This window comes from Pelodiscus sinensis, chromosome 1, assembly GCF_052426305.1.
Source record: "Pelodiscus sinensis isolate ZL-2025 chromosome 1, ASM5242630v1, whole genome shotgun sequence".
NCBI lineage: Eukaryota > Metazoa > Chordata > Testudines > Trionychidae > Pelodiscus > Pelodiscus sinensis.
The window spans coordinates 317134932-317152054 of record NC_143052.1 but is presented as its reverse complement, the minus strand read 5'-3'; positions in this window follow the sequence as shown (position 1 = coordinate 317152054).

The following is a 17123-nucleotide window of genomic DNA, read 5'->3' as shown; positions in this document are numbered from 1 at the left end:
TTTGTCTGTCTATACAAAAGCAATGAGAAGTCCTGCAGTACCTTAAAAACTAACAGATTTATTTGGGCATAAGCTTTTGTAGTTGAAAAGCTCCTCGTTGTTTAATAAAAAAAATAGTGCCCCATCAGTGGTAGAGTAGGAGCAGGTTTCTTGACAATTGACAGAACTTTAGAAGCCAGAGCTGGAGAGCGAGCAACCTGTTTATAACAGTCCTGGAAGACCAGACTGAGACAGCAGCCACAACATTTAGGAGAGGGGCTCAATTTTGTTTGAAAATGTTTGTTTCTTAAACTTCTGGAGGATCTTTTCTTCCACGAGAAATTATGAAAATTCTACTTGTCATTCCAAAAATGGATTATTTTTCAGAATTTTGGAATTTTTTATAGAATGGAAACTTCTAATCTCTAATCAACCCCCATATTCACCAGAACAGAGTTTTAGATTTTGCAGAGCACCATACACTGTACAAGTCCTGTCTTTGGCACCAAACAAGGCCCAAAAGAAAAATCTATAGGCAAGAAAACCCTTGACTGCAAAATTCCCAGGTCAGATAATATAAAGGAAGATACTCAAACTTTATTTAAAGACTTCAAATGTTGGAAAAGTTTCCACGCACACTGATGACGTGTTTTAGTCATTAATTAGCCTCATTTAAAAATGTTAACAGCAAACTAAAAATTATTAATGAGAGCACAGTTTTGTCCCCCTTATTTTTTAGATTTAAATTATGATAAAGGAAGACATGCCAACAGCTCTAGGCACCCTGACACAGCATTATAAATATATACTACACCATTATTAAAATGAGCATTTCAACAGGCACTCAGCCAGACACATTACCCTAAGCCCAATTAAACAGGTTTCTATTGAAGCTTGGCTGGAAGATCACCATGTTTGGACTGTCTTGGACCATGGAGGTAAGTTTGTCAACCCTCCAAGAATTAAAGATCAATCTTTAATAAAGATGATGTCATAAGAGCTCCAGGAACAAGTCCAACTGAAATTAGCAACCCAAAAAGGAGGGGAGCAAGTTCTGCGTTGTCGAGCCCTTTTACACAGAAAAGAGCAGTTCTGGTCCCAGGCCTCTCGGGGCTTTTTTTTGTATTAACCCAGACTTAATACCCCATCTGGAGACCAAAGTGTAGTGAATGCAAAAGCTGGAGTGCTGGTGTCATATGCTCCCAGCAAGACACCCCGCTCAGTGAGTCACTGCATTGTGCACTGGCTTCAGCCTGACTCATGCTGAGAGATCGCCCTGGGATTGTTTCAGACAGTTAGGATGGAAGAACTGGGCCCCCAGTTAGTTTCAGAGAAAACAACAACCCCTGTATAGCATATGTCATGTTTCACAGGGCCACGTTAGAGGGCAACCTGAGGGTTTCAACTGCAGCATCAACTGCAGGGGCTTTTGTGAAAACATGCAGCACACTGATGCAGCTCTTAAAACAAACTCTTCTTTACGGGAGATGAATGTTACAGGTGCATTCATTACTGCCTTTCTTTTTAGGAAATCTTTCCCTAGCTACAATGTTTTATTCTGTAGAATGAAAAAGGAGGTTGCTAAGTAGATTGCGAAGTCTGGGGTAAAGGGAATTCCACTCCCATAGGTTAAAGCCTGGGGAGGATAGCTAAGCAGTATCTGATACTTGAACACAGATACAAATCAGGAAAAGGCCTTTAATACACCTCAGGCCAACATTGCTACTGGTTTGAAAAATCACTAGTTTACAGTTAAAATTAGAACTGGTCAAAAATGTTTTGTCAAAAAAGGGACATCTTTCCATTTTCTCAATTAAAAATGATAACTAAAAAATTGATTTTCAGTCTCTCAGTGTTCCCCTTCCCCTCCTTTCTATATGCATCTTTTCTCATTTGCCACTGAAAAATCATGGGGGAATTAAAAAAAGATTAAGAGTTATTTTTTCCCCTCAAAAATGAATCCGATTTTTTTTAAATCTATGCACATTTTAATTTTCTAAATAAAAAAGGCATTTTGTCAGAATGATTGTTTACCAGATTTCAATCAGACCTACTTTAAAAATAGCAGTCTACACTTGACAAGCATTCTGTAAACTACGATACCCACATGAGGAAATGAGGAGACAGATTAACAGGGCCAAGCGTGTACCCAGAAGCCTCCTGCTACAGGACAAGCCCAAGAAAGAAACCAACAGACCACCACTGGCCATCACCTACAGTCCTCAGCTAAAACCTCTTCAACATATCATTAGTGATCTACAACCCATCCTGGACAATGATCCCTCGCTTTCACAGGCCTTGGGAGTCAGGCCAGTCCTCGCCCACAGACAACCCGCCAACCTGAAGCATATTCTCACCAGCAACTATACACCGCACCATAATAACTCTAACTCAGGAACCAATCCATGCAACAAACCTCAGTGCCAACTCTGCCCACATATATACGCCAGCAACACCATCACAGGACCTAACCAGATCAGCCATACTGTCACTGGTTCATTCTCCTGCACATCTACTAACGTAATAAACGTCATCATGTGCCAACAATGCCCCTCTGCTATATACATTGGCCAAACTGGACAGTCCCTACGTAAAAGAATAAATGGACACAAATCAGATATTAGGAATGGCAATATACAAAACCCTGTAGGGTTTTTTCAATCTCCCTGAACACACAATTGCAGATCTAAAGGTAGCCATCCTGCAGCAAAAATAATTCAAGACCAGACTTCAAAGAGAAACTTCTGAGCTACAGTTCATCTTCAAGTTTGACACAATCATCTCAGGATTAAACAAAGACTGTGAATGGCTAGCTAACTACAAAAGCAGCTTCTCCTCTCTTGGTATTCACACCTCCAGATAAGCTACTAGAAGTGGGCCTCATACTCCCTGATTGGATCCACCTCGTCATGTCTAGCCTGATTCTGGCCTGCATATTTATACCTCCCTCTGGAAATTTCCACAACATGCATCTGACGAAGTGGGTCTTTGCCCATGAAAGCTTATGCTCCGACACTTCAGTTAGTCTATAAGGTACCACAGGATTCCTCACCACTTTTGCAGATTCAGACTAACACGGCTACCCCTCTGATACTCATGCACTTTACTAGCAGACAATATTGGAAGGTGGCAAGATGATAGGGAACAGCCAGCGTGGATTTGTAAAGAACAACTCATGTCAAACCAATTTGAAAGCTTTCTTTGATAGGATGAGTCTTGTGGATAAGAGAGAAGTGGTAGATGTGGTATACCTAGACTTTAGTAAGGCATTTGATACGGTCTCGCATGATATTCTTATCAATAAATTAGGCAAATACAACTTAGATGGGGCTACTATAAGGTGGGTACATAACTGGCTGGATAACCGTACTCAGAGAGTAGTTATTAATGGTTCACAATCCTGCTGGAAAGGCATAACAAGTGGGGTTCCACAGGGATCTGTATTGGTGCCGGCTCTCTTCAATACCTTCATCAACGATTTAGATATTGGCATAGAAAGTACGCTTATTAAGTTTGCAGATGATTCCAAGCTGGGAGGGGTTGCGACTGCTCTAGAGGATAGGGTCATAATTCAAAATGATCTGGACAAATTGGAGAAATGGTCTGAGGTAAACAGGATGAAGTTTAATAAAGACAAATGCAAAGTGCTCCACTTAGGAAGGAACAATCAGTTTCACGCATACAGAATGGGAAGCGACTGTCTAGGAAGGAGTACGGCAGAAGGGTATCTAGGGGTTATAGTGGACCACAAGCTGAACATGAGCCAGCAGTGTGATGCTGTTGCAAAGAAAGGAAACATGATTCTGGGATGCATGAACAGATGTGTTGTGAGCAATACACGAGAAGTCATTCTTCCACTCTACTCTGCACTGTTTAGGCCTCAGTTGGAGTATTGTGTCCAGTTCTCGGCACCGCATTTCAAAAAGGATGTGGAGAAATTAGAGAGGGTCCAGAGAAGAGCAACAAGAATGATGAAAGGTCTAGAGAACATGACCTATGAGGGAAGGCTGAAAGAATTGGGTTTGTTTAGTTTGGAAAAGAGAAGATTGAGGGGGGACATGATAGCAGTTTTCAGGTATCTAAAAGGGTGTCCTAAGGAGGAGGAAGAAAACTTGTTCATCTTGGCCTCTGAGGATAAAACAAGAAGCAATGGGCTTAAACTGCAGCAAGGGAGGTTTAGATTGGACATTAGGAAAAAGTTCCTAACTGTCAGGGTAGTCAAACACTGGAATAAATTGCCCAGGGAGGTTGTGGAATCTCCATCTGTGGAGATATTTAAGAGTAGGTTAGATAAATGTGTATCAGGGATGGTCTAGATAGTATTTGGTCCTGCCATGAGGGCAGGGGACTGGACTCGATGACCTCTCGAGGTCCCTTCCAGTCCTAGTAATCTATGATTCTATATAAAGTATGCTGAATGGATGTAATATTATTACAGTTGCTCAAACCAGTGAGCAAACACATTGCTTCATTCTGAACAAACTGCATGTACCAAAGCTGTTCATCTGAAAGCCACGTGAAGATATTAGACTGTGCAGCCAGAAGTACGTGTCTATTTTGCAAGGTCATGAACCATAGATTAAATAAATGCTGCATTGGAAAATCATGCAAGTGAAAAGCAATGACATATAACTGGTGTTTTGGTTGCCATGGTTGAGAATGGTCAAAATTGACACCAAAAACTTCTAGCCTAACTACCCCTCATTGCTGTGAGACTAAAGTATGGATCTGAAGGACACTGATAGTTGTTCCTGACATATTTTTTCCACCAATCCTAATCAATTTTCAGTTGACCTCAAACACACCTGCTAGCTCAGCAGCAAGGCTGTGTTCCCCTGAATATTTGTTGTCCTTCTCAATTTGTTCTTACTAGAAAGCTTGAGCTAAAGGAAGGTGTAAATTTGACTCTGACCCATAGGAGAAAATGTGGTATTAATCAGTTCCTCCTGAGGAGGTCCTTTTACAGGCCTTCTCAGCCCCTTTTGGTCAAGTAGTTTCTTAGCCCTACTTATTATTTTTTCTAGTGTGCCTTTGTTCAAATGTTTCATATGTATAATTATTCTTCACAGTCCATCTCACAGCACTATATGGAACGTTTTACTGCAATCTACATACTGTGATACATTAGCAGCATTCCAGTTCACCACTCAGGGCAAGATTGTACCTACTCCAACACAGCTGCATAGGGGAAAGGTAAAGATTTCTGCACGCTCACTAAGTGTTAGAACAGGAATGGGCAACCAGGAATGAGGGATGGGTCACAGGAGTGGCCCTCCTTCACCTCAGTGGTCTGCAGCAGCCTATGGCCCACTGGGGCTCCACCTCTGGCCCTGTGGACCCCCTGTATTTGTCCATCGCCCCCCCCCATGCACCTCTCTCAAACACTGGGGTACCAGAGCCCTGCACTTACCTGCTCCTCACCATCCCTCCCAGCACTTTTGGCCTGTGTCTAGACTGGCATGATTTTGCACAAAATCTTGCCGCCTCTCTACACTGGCCACGAGTATTTGCGCAAGAACACTGACTTTGTAATGTACAAAATCAGTGGTTCTTGTGCAAATACTCTGATGCTCCCACTCAGGGATAAGCCCTCTTGTGGAAGTATTCTTGCACAGGAGGGCCAGTGTAGACAGGTAACATCCATTTCTTGCATAAGAAAGCCCGATGGCTAAAATGGCCATCAGAGCTTTCTTGTGCAAGAGAGCGTCTACACTGGCATAGATGCTTTTGCACAAAAGCAAATCTTTTGCGCAAAGGCACATGCCAGTATAGATGTTTTCTTGCACAAATACTTTTAATGGAAAAACTTTTCTGTTGAAAGTATTGTGCAAAATCATACCAGTCTAGACACAGCCTTGGAGTATGCAAACTGCCTGATTCGTGCTTCATCCCCTCGCCTACTCCCCCCCATTTACCAGAACTAGAATGCTGTGAACAGCTGATTCGTGATATTCCATATCTGGGAGAGAGGGGTAGGAGCGGGGATGGAACATGAATCAGATGATTCACATGCTCCAAAAGTGCTGGGAAGGAAGTGCAGGGCTCTGGTGCCCTGGTGCATCAGAGGTGTGTAGAGAAGGGCGGGGGGGGGGGGGGGGGGGAGAAGGGGGAGGGGCAGCCAGGAGGTTTGTGGGCTGCATGTGGAGCCCAGTAGATCCACTGCGTTAGAGTTACTAGGGTCTTAGTCCCAACTGCTGAGGGAAGCTCAAGAATTGCACTCCAGATGTTTTCCAATAGATACTTCAGTTGGAAAATGGCAGGAACTGGGCAAAGTTTTAGCCCCAAATCTTCCCTTAAACTAGTCTCTGGAGTTGGCTAGCTATAGTGTGTGTGTGTTTGGAAGGGCAGTAAGTAACGCCTTGAAAAGGGCTGTTAGCAAGCCCCTTTGTCCCCGTGCACCTTGGATGCCCCCATACTCTAGTTTTTGCATAAAATACACCAGCTAGTTTTCAATCAGTAACTACGCTGAAGAATGATTACTGTTCCAAGGATATTTTTATGTTACAAATAGAGACCTTGGCATAGGCCTATTCATGATAATGTCTTTATTAATTATATGATATTCCAAACTGATAGTCTCTTCTCCCAAAGCTATAGTGAGGAAAAAGAAAGACGGAAAAAGACTTTTCAAAGAGCGCTGGGTGAGGAGTCTGCAGGGATTAGAGGCAAAAGAGATGCAGCAACAGAAGTGAGTAGATAGTATTATACACACACATATGTAACAGTCCTAACACTCATGAACATTCGTGGGAGGAAGGCATGTAAGTAATAGACCCATTGTCATTCTCTATAAACAAATGGGTATTTTTTAAATAATACTGGATGATACCTTCAGCTGGTTTGAATTTACTTAGCTCTGTAGAGAGCTACTACAGTAGATGGGTTGCATGGGACTATTATATTGCCATACTAATTTCAACCCCCAATATTTGATATTAATTTTAACTAGCCTTTTTCATATTTACTTTTTAAATGTTCTGAAATCCTCCAATTTTCTGTTGAAAAAAACCTGCAAAATGCAAGAACTGAGTTCCCAGTTAAGAAAAATTCTTAATTTTCATCATTGTTTATGGTAAATGTTAATCCTCCTTGAACACACAGAGAAAAATAAACTATTCTTCTATCCATAAATGAATTGAAGACCTTCTACATATCACATATATAGTAGGGAAGCTCCAACGCCAAAATATCAATTAAGTTCAGCTTAATGTTAGAGTACACGTAATGCAAGCAAGTGACCGGTTCACATTGAGAATAGCCTGATACTGCTCTTAGCCAAAGTACTTGCTCCATCAGCTTAAGTGGTAACGGCCAACATTTTAGAGCAGAAGGTTTTGTGTTTAATAACCATTATAAAGGTCCAATGAATAAGCAACCCCTTGTCAATAGAAGAAACCTAGCCATAAAAGTAACTAAACATTTAAAATGTCTTATCTTCAGAATGTAATTTCCAAATATAAATTTGCTTATGTAAAAATTATGAAACCAAGAGTGCAGAGTTAAAAACATGATAAACATTATTTATACTAAGACAGATAACAATAACAATGAAAGCGCATCCAATAGGTTTTTACACTTTCAAAATCGGGACTCTCTGCTCCGGCAACATCCATGGTCCGGCAGAGCCGCAGATGTTGCTGGACCAGAGAGTCCCAGAGGCAAAGAGCTGAAGCCAGCCAGGAGAATGCAGGGCTGGGAAGCTCTGGCTGGGCCAGCAGTGGCTGGGCCAGGTGGTGCCTGGGGAGCCCTGGTCCGGCCAGAGAACCCCCGGCCTCAGCAGGACCATGTGGTGAACAGGGAGCCCCCGCCCCGGGCAGGGAACCCCTGGTGTCAGCCAGGCCAAGCAGCAAATGGGGAGTCCCTGCCCCGCCTGGGGAACCCCTTGCAGCAGCAGGGCCAGGCGGCAGCACAGGCAGCCCCAGGGAAGCCAGGTCGGAGCAGGACTGGCCCCCGCAGCAGAGCTGGTGGCAGCCAGGCAGCACCAGCCAGGGAATCCCGGGAAACACCCAGTGGCAGCTGGCTGGGCAGCTGGGTGGCCCCAGCCAGAGAACTCCCCGATGTTGTCAGGGGCAGGTGGCCAGGGAGCCCCAGCCAGGGAACCCCTGGAATTCCCAGTGCAGTGAGGTTGGGGTGGCCAGGTAGCCCTGGCCAGAGAACCCCCAGCAGCAGCGAGGCAGGCAGCAGTAGGTGAGCCTTGGTCAGGGAGCCCTGGGGAATCCCAAACGGTAGCGAGGCTGTGGCATCTGAACAGGCTGGTGGCATCTAGGTGGCCCCGGCAGCAGAACCTGGGGAACTCCGGGTAGCAGCAAGAAGGAGCCCCAGCTTTGGAAGCCTGGGAGTGGGACAGCCAACATGGGAACACTGACCTCCCCTGGTCTGGCAAGCCGCCTGGTTTGGGACAGCTCAGGTCCTGACAGTGCCGGACCAAGAAGGTCCAACCTGTAGTTGCATGTTACATTTTCAGGAGTTGTGTGTGTGTTCCAGTCAACACCAAACAAACAGACTGGCAGACCACCGTTTCCATTGGACCAGAACAAATTGTGGCAGTATCAAGAAAATGCATCTGGGAGTTATGTCTACTGACTACTGTGAAATCCTTCTTCACAACTCAATAAGAAAATGAGCTAGTGGTATTGCCGCTGGGCTTTTTAGCCTGAAGATACCAGGAGAGGCATTCTAGGGGCAGAATTGGCAGAGCTCTACTTCATCACAGCAACCCTCAACTGACCATTAAGGCCCTCGTATCAGAGGAATAAATTAAAGCTTCATGAGACGTTCTCTAAGGGTATGGCTACATTAGCAACCCTAGTTCGAACTAGGGTGGCTAGTGTAGCCATACCCTAAGTTACATCAAGGCCCATGCCTGCCCTTAGTAATTGGCTCCCTGGTGCTTCCCATCCTCACCCCTTTCTTACTCATTGGCAGAGGAGACAATCACACCCTCTATATTTATATAGCCCTTAGTGCAATGGGGACCAAATCCTAAGTAGGAACTCTGGCACTATTATACAGACAAATGGAATACAGCTTGAACTTGACACTCTAAGCTTAGAGGCAGCAAAGGCCAAAGGAATCAGTAGCTGATGGATCATCATTTCATGACTACTGCTATAATTCTTCACTAAAGAAAGAGAAATACTGAATTTAGCTCTAGGGAGATTAAGTCTGCGTAATTTCTTATGCCTATGCTAATATGTAGCTCCAAAATTCTAATGGGCAATAAGAAAGAAAGACACAGAATATCTATCTGTTTTCAGCAAGCCAAACATTCTGCAAGCTCTCTGCACATGTAAATACAAAATATTGTGATAGAGCCCTTACAAGAAGTTAGTTTCTGCAATCAGCCTTTCCTCTTTTTATTTTAGGAAACATTTTTTTCTTTCCTGGCCCTAGAATCCCATACATTTGATAGGGATGAAAGATGTGGTTAGTGCTGTGACATCCGGTCCTTAGGTTGATTGCTAAAATGAAACTTGTATTAGATCATCAAATGCATCTGGTGAGAACTGAAAACTGGAGCACAAGGCCCAGAATCCAGAATATCCCCTTGCTGTCATTTTCCCTTTCACTGGTCATTTTGCAAAGTCATTGTTATCACTCAATTCAGAAAACACAAGACTGTTAAAACACATTCTCTAATCTGTAGTCAGAAAGAGAGGAGGGGAGAAGACAAACCATGGGTCAGAGCAGATAAACAACCGCATACAAAGGAATCCAATGCATCAGAGAAGGGCAGACAAATAAGCAGTAGCAAATTTTTAAAGTGCTTGTACACAAATGCTAGGAGTCTGACTAATAAGATGGGTGACCTAGAGTATCTCGTATTAAATGAGGAGATTGACATAATAGGCATCACTGAAACCTGGTGGAATGAGGAAAATCTGTGGGACACAATCATACCGGGATATAAAATAGATAGAAAGGATAGAGCAGGCCGAGTGGGTGGCGGAGTGGCACTGTATGTGAAAGATAATGTAGAATCAAACAAAATAAAAATATTAAGTGAATCAACATGTTCAATAGAATCGCTATGGATAGTAATTCCATGCTCCAATAATAAGAAATTAGCAGTAGGGATATATTACCGACTACCTGACCAGGACAGCGATACTGACATTGAAATGCTGAGGGAGATTAGAGAGGCTACCAAAATAGAGAACTCTATAATAATGGGGGATTTTAATTACCCCCATATTGACTGGATACATGTCACCTCAGGAAGAGAAGCGGAGATAAAATTTCTCAATGGCTTAAATGACTGCTTCTTGGAGCAGCTGGTGCAGGAACCCACAAGGGGAGAGGCAATTCTCGATTTAGTCCTGAGTGGAGTGCAGGATCAGGTCCAGGATATAACCGTTACCGGACCGCTTGGGAATAGTGACCATAATATAATAACATTCAACATTCCTGTGGTGGGAAGAACACCTCAGCAGTCCAGCACCCTGGCATTTAATTTCAAAAAGGGGAATTACACAAAAATGAGGAGGTTAGTGAAACAGAAATTAAAAGGCACAGAGACTAGAGCCAAATCCCTGAAAGCTGCATGGAAACTTTTTAAAGACACCATAATTGAGGCCCAACTTAAATGTATACCCCAAATTAAAAAACATAGCAAGAGACCTAAAAAAGAGTCACCGCGGCTTAACCACCATGTAAAAGAAGCAGTGAGGGACAAAAAGGTATCTTTTAAGAAGTGGAAGTCCAGTCCATGTGAGATAAATAGAAGAGAACATAAACACTGTCAAATCAAGTGTAAAAATGTAATAAGAAAAGCAAAAAAAGATTTTGAGGAACAGCTAGCCAAAAACTCAAAAAGAAATAACAAAATGTTTTTTAAGTACATTAGAAGCAGGAAGCCTGCTAAAAAACCTGAGGGTCCCCTACATGATCGAGCTATAAAAGGAGCAATCAAGGACGATAAAGTCATTGCGATGAAACTAAATGATTTCTTTCCTTCAGTCTTCACAGCTGAGGACGTTGGGGAGATTCCTGAATCTGCACCGTCCTTTGTGGGTGATGAATCTGAGGAACTGTCCCGGATTGAAGTGTCTTTAGAGGAGGTTTTGGAACAAATAGAAAAACTTAATGTTAACAAATCTCCGGGACCGGATGCCATTCATCCAAGGGTTCTAAAAGAACTCAAATGGGAAATTGCTGAGCTATTATCTGTGGTTTGTAACCTATCCTTTAAATCGGCTTCCGTACCTAATGTCTGGAAGGTAGCCAACATGACACATATATTTAAAAAGGGCTCTAGAGGCGATCCTGACAATTAGAGACCGGTAAGTCTAACTTCAGTACTGGGCATATTAGTAGAAACAATAGTAAAGAATAAAATTGTGAAGCATGTAGAAGAACATAATTTCTTGGACAAAAGTCAACATGGCTTCTGTAAATCCTGTCTTACTAATCTGTTAGGGTACATCTACACTACAACGTTAATTCGAACTAAGCTAATTCGAACTAATGGATCCAGACTAAAAAACTAGTTCGAATTAGCATTTTGCTAATTCGAACTAGCATGTCCACATTAAGTGGACCCTGAACCGGGCTTAAGGATGGCCGGAAGCAGTGCTGGCAGGGCATCAGAGGAGGAATTAGAGTGTGGAGATGGTTTCTCAGGCTAGCCGAGGGCTGTGCTTAAAGGGTCCCGACCCCCACCCCGGACAGACAGTTCTCAGGAGCAGCCCGCTTGCAGAGCAGTCCTGGCTTGGATTGCGTGGACTACCCACACTGGGCACATCACAGCACTCGGCCATCAGACCGGCTGCACTTGCCGCAGGCTGCCATCTGGGGAGAGGGGGTAATTGGGGGGGCTGCAGGACAGCTTCCACCCCCAGAAGCCCGCAGAGCCAGCCCAGTCCTCCCCATTGGGGGCTCGTGCCCCATTCCTCCCTCACCCCCTTCCACTTACCCCTCCATAGCCCCTCTTCTTGATGTACAAAATAAAGGACACGTGTCTTCCAAAATGGAATCTGTCTTTATTGAACAAAACTGGGGGAGACCAGGAAAAGGAGGTGGGAAAGGGGAAGAGAGAGGGTGGGAGAGGGGAGGGCAACTACAATGATGAGGGGTTTGGAACAGGTCCCATATGAAGAGAGGCTAAAGAGACTGGGACTTTTCAGCTTAGAAAAGAGGAGACGGAGGGGAGACAGGATAGAGGTCTCTAAAAGCAGGAGTGGGGTGGAGAGGGTGCATACAGAAAAGTTCTTCATTAGTTCCCATAATAGAAGGACTAGAGGACACCAAATGAAATGAATGGGTAGCAGGCTTCAAACTAGTAACAGAAAGTTGTTCTTCACAAAGCACAGAGTCAACCTGTGGAACTCCTTGCTGCAGGAGGCTGTGAAGGCTACAACTAGAACAGATTTTAAAGAGAAGTGAGATAAAGTGATGGAGGTTGGGTCCCTGGAGTGGTATTAGCCAGGGGGTATTAGTGGTGTCCCTGCCCCAAGTTTGTGGAAGGCTGGAGATGGATGGCAAGAGAAAAATGGCTTGGTCATTGTATCGGTCCATCCCCTCCAGAGTCCCCAGTGTTGGCCACTGTTGGCAGACAGGCTATTGGGCTAGATGGACCTTTGGTCTGACCCAGTACGGCCATTGTGGGCTCAGGGTCGGGGGTCTCAGTTGACCACCTTAATTTTCATGCACACCTGCTCCTGGGTGGCCAGGCTGGCAGCTCTCGTGCCCTAGACGGCCACTGTCCTGTGCCTAGTGTGGAGATCGTGGACGAGGTCCACGATGTCCGCACTAGCCCAGGCGGGTGCCCGCCTCTTGCGGTCCCGGGCAAGCTCCCGGGAGCCGCCAGCCTGGTCCGGGGAAGACGGGGAGGGCTGGGGGGCATCTGGTGGGTGGCTCGATCCGTGCCAGGTGCAGGGTCTGCTAGCTGGGTGCTGGCAGGCTTGCACCTGGCACGGGCATAGTAGCCAGCCCGTACCCCTTTAAGGGGTCCGGGGCCGGGAGGGGGGCAGACGAGTTTCCCTGGTGTTGGCCAGAGTGGCCACCAGGGAAACCTGGGGAGGACTAGCCTCCCACTAGATCGAATTAAGGGGCTACGCACCCTTTAATTCAAACTAGCTAGTTCGAGCTAGGCTTAATCCTCGTAAAATGAGGGTTTCCTAGTTCAAACTAAGCGCTCCGCTAGTTCGATTTAAATTCAAACTAACGGAGCGCTAGTGTAGCGCCTATGAAAGTTAGTTCAAACTAACGTCCGTTAGTTCGAACTAACTTTGTAGTGTAGACATACCCTTAGAGTTCTTTGAAGGGGTTAACAAACATGCGGACAAGGGGGATCCAGTAGATATAGTATACTTGGATTTTCAGAAAGCCTTTGACAAGGTCCCTCACCAAAGGCTCTTGTGTAAATTACATGGCCATGGGATAAGAGGGAAGGTCCTTTCTTGGATTGCGAACTGGTTAAAAGACAGGAAACAAAGGGTAGGAATAAATGGTAAATTTTCAGATTGGAGAGGGGTAACTAGTGGTGTACCCCAAGGGTCAGTCCTGGGACCAATCCTTTTCAACTTATTCATAAATGATCTGGAGAAAGGGGTAAGCAGTGAGGTGGTAAAGTTTGCAGATGATACAAAACTGTTTAGGATAGTCAAGACAGAAGCAGACTGTGAGGGACTCCAAGAAGATCTCACCAAACTGAGTGACTGGGCAACAAAATGGCAAATTAAATTTAATGTGGATAAGTGTAAGTAGGAATAAGAGATCCTCCGGAATAGGGCTTTATTCCAGAGGATCACGCCAGTCTAGACACTCTTTTCCGGCTTTTCCCCAAGCCGGAAAAAAAGCGGCAGCCATGTTTATTTAAATCCCGCGGGAGATATTTAAGTTCCCCGCGGATTTCCCTATTCTGAAGTTGGAAATTAGCATGCCCCTTCCAAAGAAGGGGCCAGTGTAGACGTAGCCATTGTGTAAATCTCTGGAGTTTGGAGACAAGCTCTTTGAGGTCTTATACTCAATACCTCTACTGGATTGTCTGAGTCTGCTGACTTTCAGGACACAGTGTTTACATCAGACTCTTGCCTGATTGGCTATGGAAAGGATGGAAAGAGAGTTATTACTTGAAGGAGATGGAAATATTTGACAAAGGGAACATCTATCCATTGAGTAGATCTTATACATCTTGGCTGCTTCTAGACTGACAAGTTTTCCACAAAAGCATCCGCTTTTGCGCAAAAACTTACCAGCTGTCTACACTGGCCGCTTGATTTTCCACAAAAGCACTGACGTTCTACTGTCCAAAATCAGTGCTTCTTGCGCAAATGCTTTGACGTTCCCATTCGGGAAAAAGTCCTTTTCCGGAAATGTTTTTGTGCAAGAGGGCCAGTGTAGACAGCTAAAAACTGTTTTGCACAAAAAAGCCCCGATGGCAAAAATGGCGATCGGGGCTTTCTTGCGCAAAACGGCGTCTAGATTGGCACAGACGCTTTTCCGAAAAACGTGCTTTTGCGGAAAAGCATCCATGCCAATCTAGACACTCTTTTCTGCATATGCTTTTAACGGAAAAACTTTTCAGTCTAGACTTAGTCCGTAGGTTGTCAAATAGTGCATATTGGAATACACACTGACACAAGTTAATAATTATACAATACCAAAATATGGCTCTCATGAGACATCATAGTTCCACAGGGCAGTGATCTGTCTGCTAAACTGCAAGGTGGGTTTTTTTCAGTACATTCGTTCACATCTATAATTCCTATATTTAAACACATCATACAGAGCTGTAAATACTCCAGGAATGTTAGGATTGGAGTACAGATGACACCCACATCCCCATCCAGGCCCTCAACCACCGGGCTTCTGTGTATATTAACCAGAAGGGGTACTTCTCGATGGTCCTGCAGGCTGTCATGGACCACTGAGGCTAGTTCACAGACATATATGTCGGGTGGTCGAGGAAGGCGCACAACTCTGGCATCTTCTGCAACTGGAGTGTCTTGAAGTAGCTGCCCACCAGAACTTTTTTCCCCGACTGCACCATCAGGGTTGGGGACATGGACATGCCCATGTTCATGGTGGGAGACATAGCCTGCTCTCTCTTGCCCTGGCTCATGAAGCCCTACACTGGCCAGCTTGGCCACTCTAGGGAACAGTACAACTACAGGATCAGCAGAGCTCACATGGTTGCTGAGGGTACCTTCAGGCATCTGAAGATGCAGTTCAGATGCCTCCTCATCCTGCTGAACATCAGGGAATGGAACATCCCACATGCGGCGGCCGCATGTTGTGTCCTTCAAAATATTTGTGAACGGAAGGGGGAGGCATTCTTGCCAGGGTGAGGGGCAGAGCCTGACCCGATGAGCAGGCCTTCAAGTAGCTGTACAAAGCTGCCATCCAGCAGGCCCATGAAAAGGTCATGCACATCCGGGAGGCCCTGAGGGAGAGTTTCTCACAAGAACCCCAGTGACATTCTCCCCTGGGCCTCCCTACCAGAGGCTTGTGCATCACTCCTCTCTGCCTTTCCTCCCACAGCCCTCCCTTCATTCCCTTCTCCCCTTCCCTTACAGAGACAATAAAAAAGACTGTTTTGGGGGAAAAAAACGTTGTGTGTTTTTTATTTGGGGTAGAAGTAACTGGGAGGGGACTGGGGAAAGTACATGGGGGTATGTCTATACTACCCCCCTAGTTCGAACTAGGGGGGTAATGTAGTCATACGGAGTTGCAAATGAAGCCCGGGATTTAAATTTCCCAGGCTTCATTTGCATGAAGTCGGCCGGCGCCATTTTTAAATGCCAGCTAGGTCGGACCCCGTGCCGCGTGGCTACACGCGGCACGGACTAGCTAGTTCGGATTAGGCTTCCTATCCGAACTAGTTGTACGCCTCATGGAACGAGGTGTACGGCTAGTTCAGATTAGGAAGACTAATCCGAACTAGCTAGTCCATTCCGCATGTAGCCGTGCGGCACGGGGTCCGACCTAGCCGGCATTTAAAAATGGTGCCGGCCGGCTTCATGCAAATGAAGCTCAGGAAATTCAAATCCCGGGCTTCATTTGCAACTGTGTATGACTACATTACCCCCCCTAGTTCGAACTAGGGGGTAGTGTAGACATATCCTGGGTGAGAAGAGGAAAGAGAGGGAAGAGGAAGGTGGGGGATGAGAACCTTGGAGGAGGAGGAGGGAACTGGAAGGAGGAGGAAGGGGGAGGAGAGGCTCAGATTTGGAGTTAGGAGTGGCGCTTGGCTCTGGTGATCCCGGGGTCAGGGAGTATGTTAAGGGCTGTTACGAAGAGGATAGTAATCAATTGTTCTCCATGTCCACTGAAGATAGCACAAAAATAATGGGTTTAATACACTGCAAGGAATATTTAGTTAGATATTAGGAAAAGCTGCATAACTATAAGGATTATTAAATACTGGAAAGGGCTACCATGGGGGATTGTGGAATCCCCATCATTGGAGTTTAAGAATTGTTTGGACAAACAGCTTTCAGAGATGGTCAATGACCCGATTTCCTCCCAAAGCTATGTCAGACAAATGGAGCAAACCTGATGCCTTGAGACTTACCTGTCATCCACTGTCAAAGAAGTGGTTTATTTAGCTATAAAGCTTCCTCCATCTATGTTAAGAAATGAGTATTAAATCTCTAAAGGACAAAGTAGATTAATTTGTAAAGTGACCCACTCCTATTCTAAAGGTTTGTTCTGCCACCTTAGATCAATTCTTATTAGTTTGTTTTAGATAATTTTTTGCACTGTAAACTTGCTATCAAGAAGCATGAAATAATGGTGCTGTGGTTCAAAACAGAAAAAACAGAAACTTCCCTCCAGATAGGTTCTGACCAAGGTAAACTTTTCCAGTGCTGCACTGCTCTGAAACCTAAGTATTCAGTAGCTGCTTCTCTGCCTTTATCCAAACATCTTACCTTCAGGAAGATAGCAGCAAAATTCCACTGCTACAATTGTTATAAAGTGTAGGATCCAGGTTTTTATAAAGTGTAGCAGTGTGTGTCAAATAGAAGCAAGAAAATGCCATTGGACTTTACTTAACCTTCAGCCTCTTCACTGCTAAAATGGAGGATAATCCATAGCTAACCTATAATGATACTGCAAATGGACTAGTGAGTGTTTTCGAAACATTTTGAAGCTTAAAGATACTAGAAGTTATAAGTATCAGTTTCAAGCATTCATTTTAT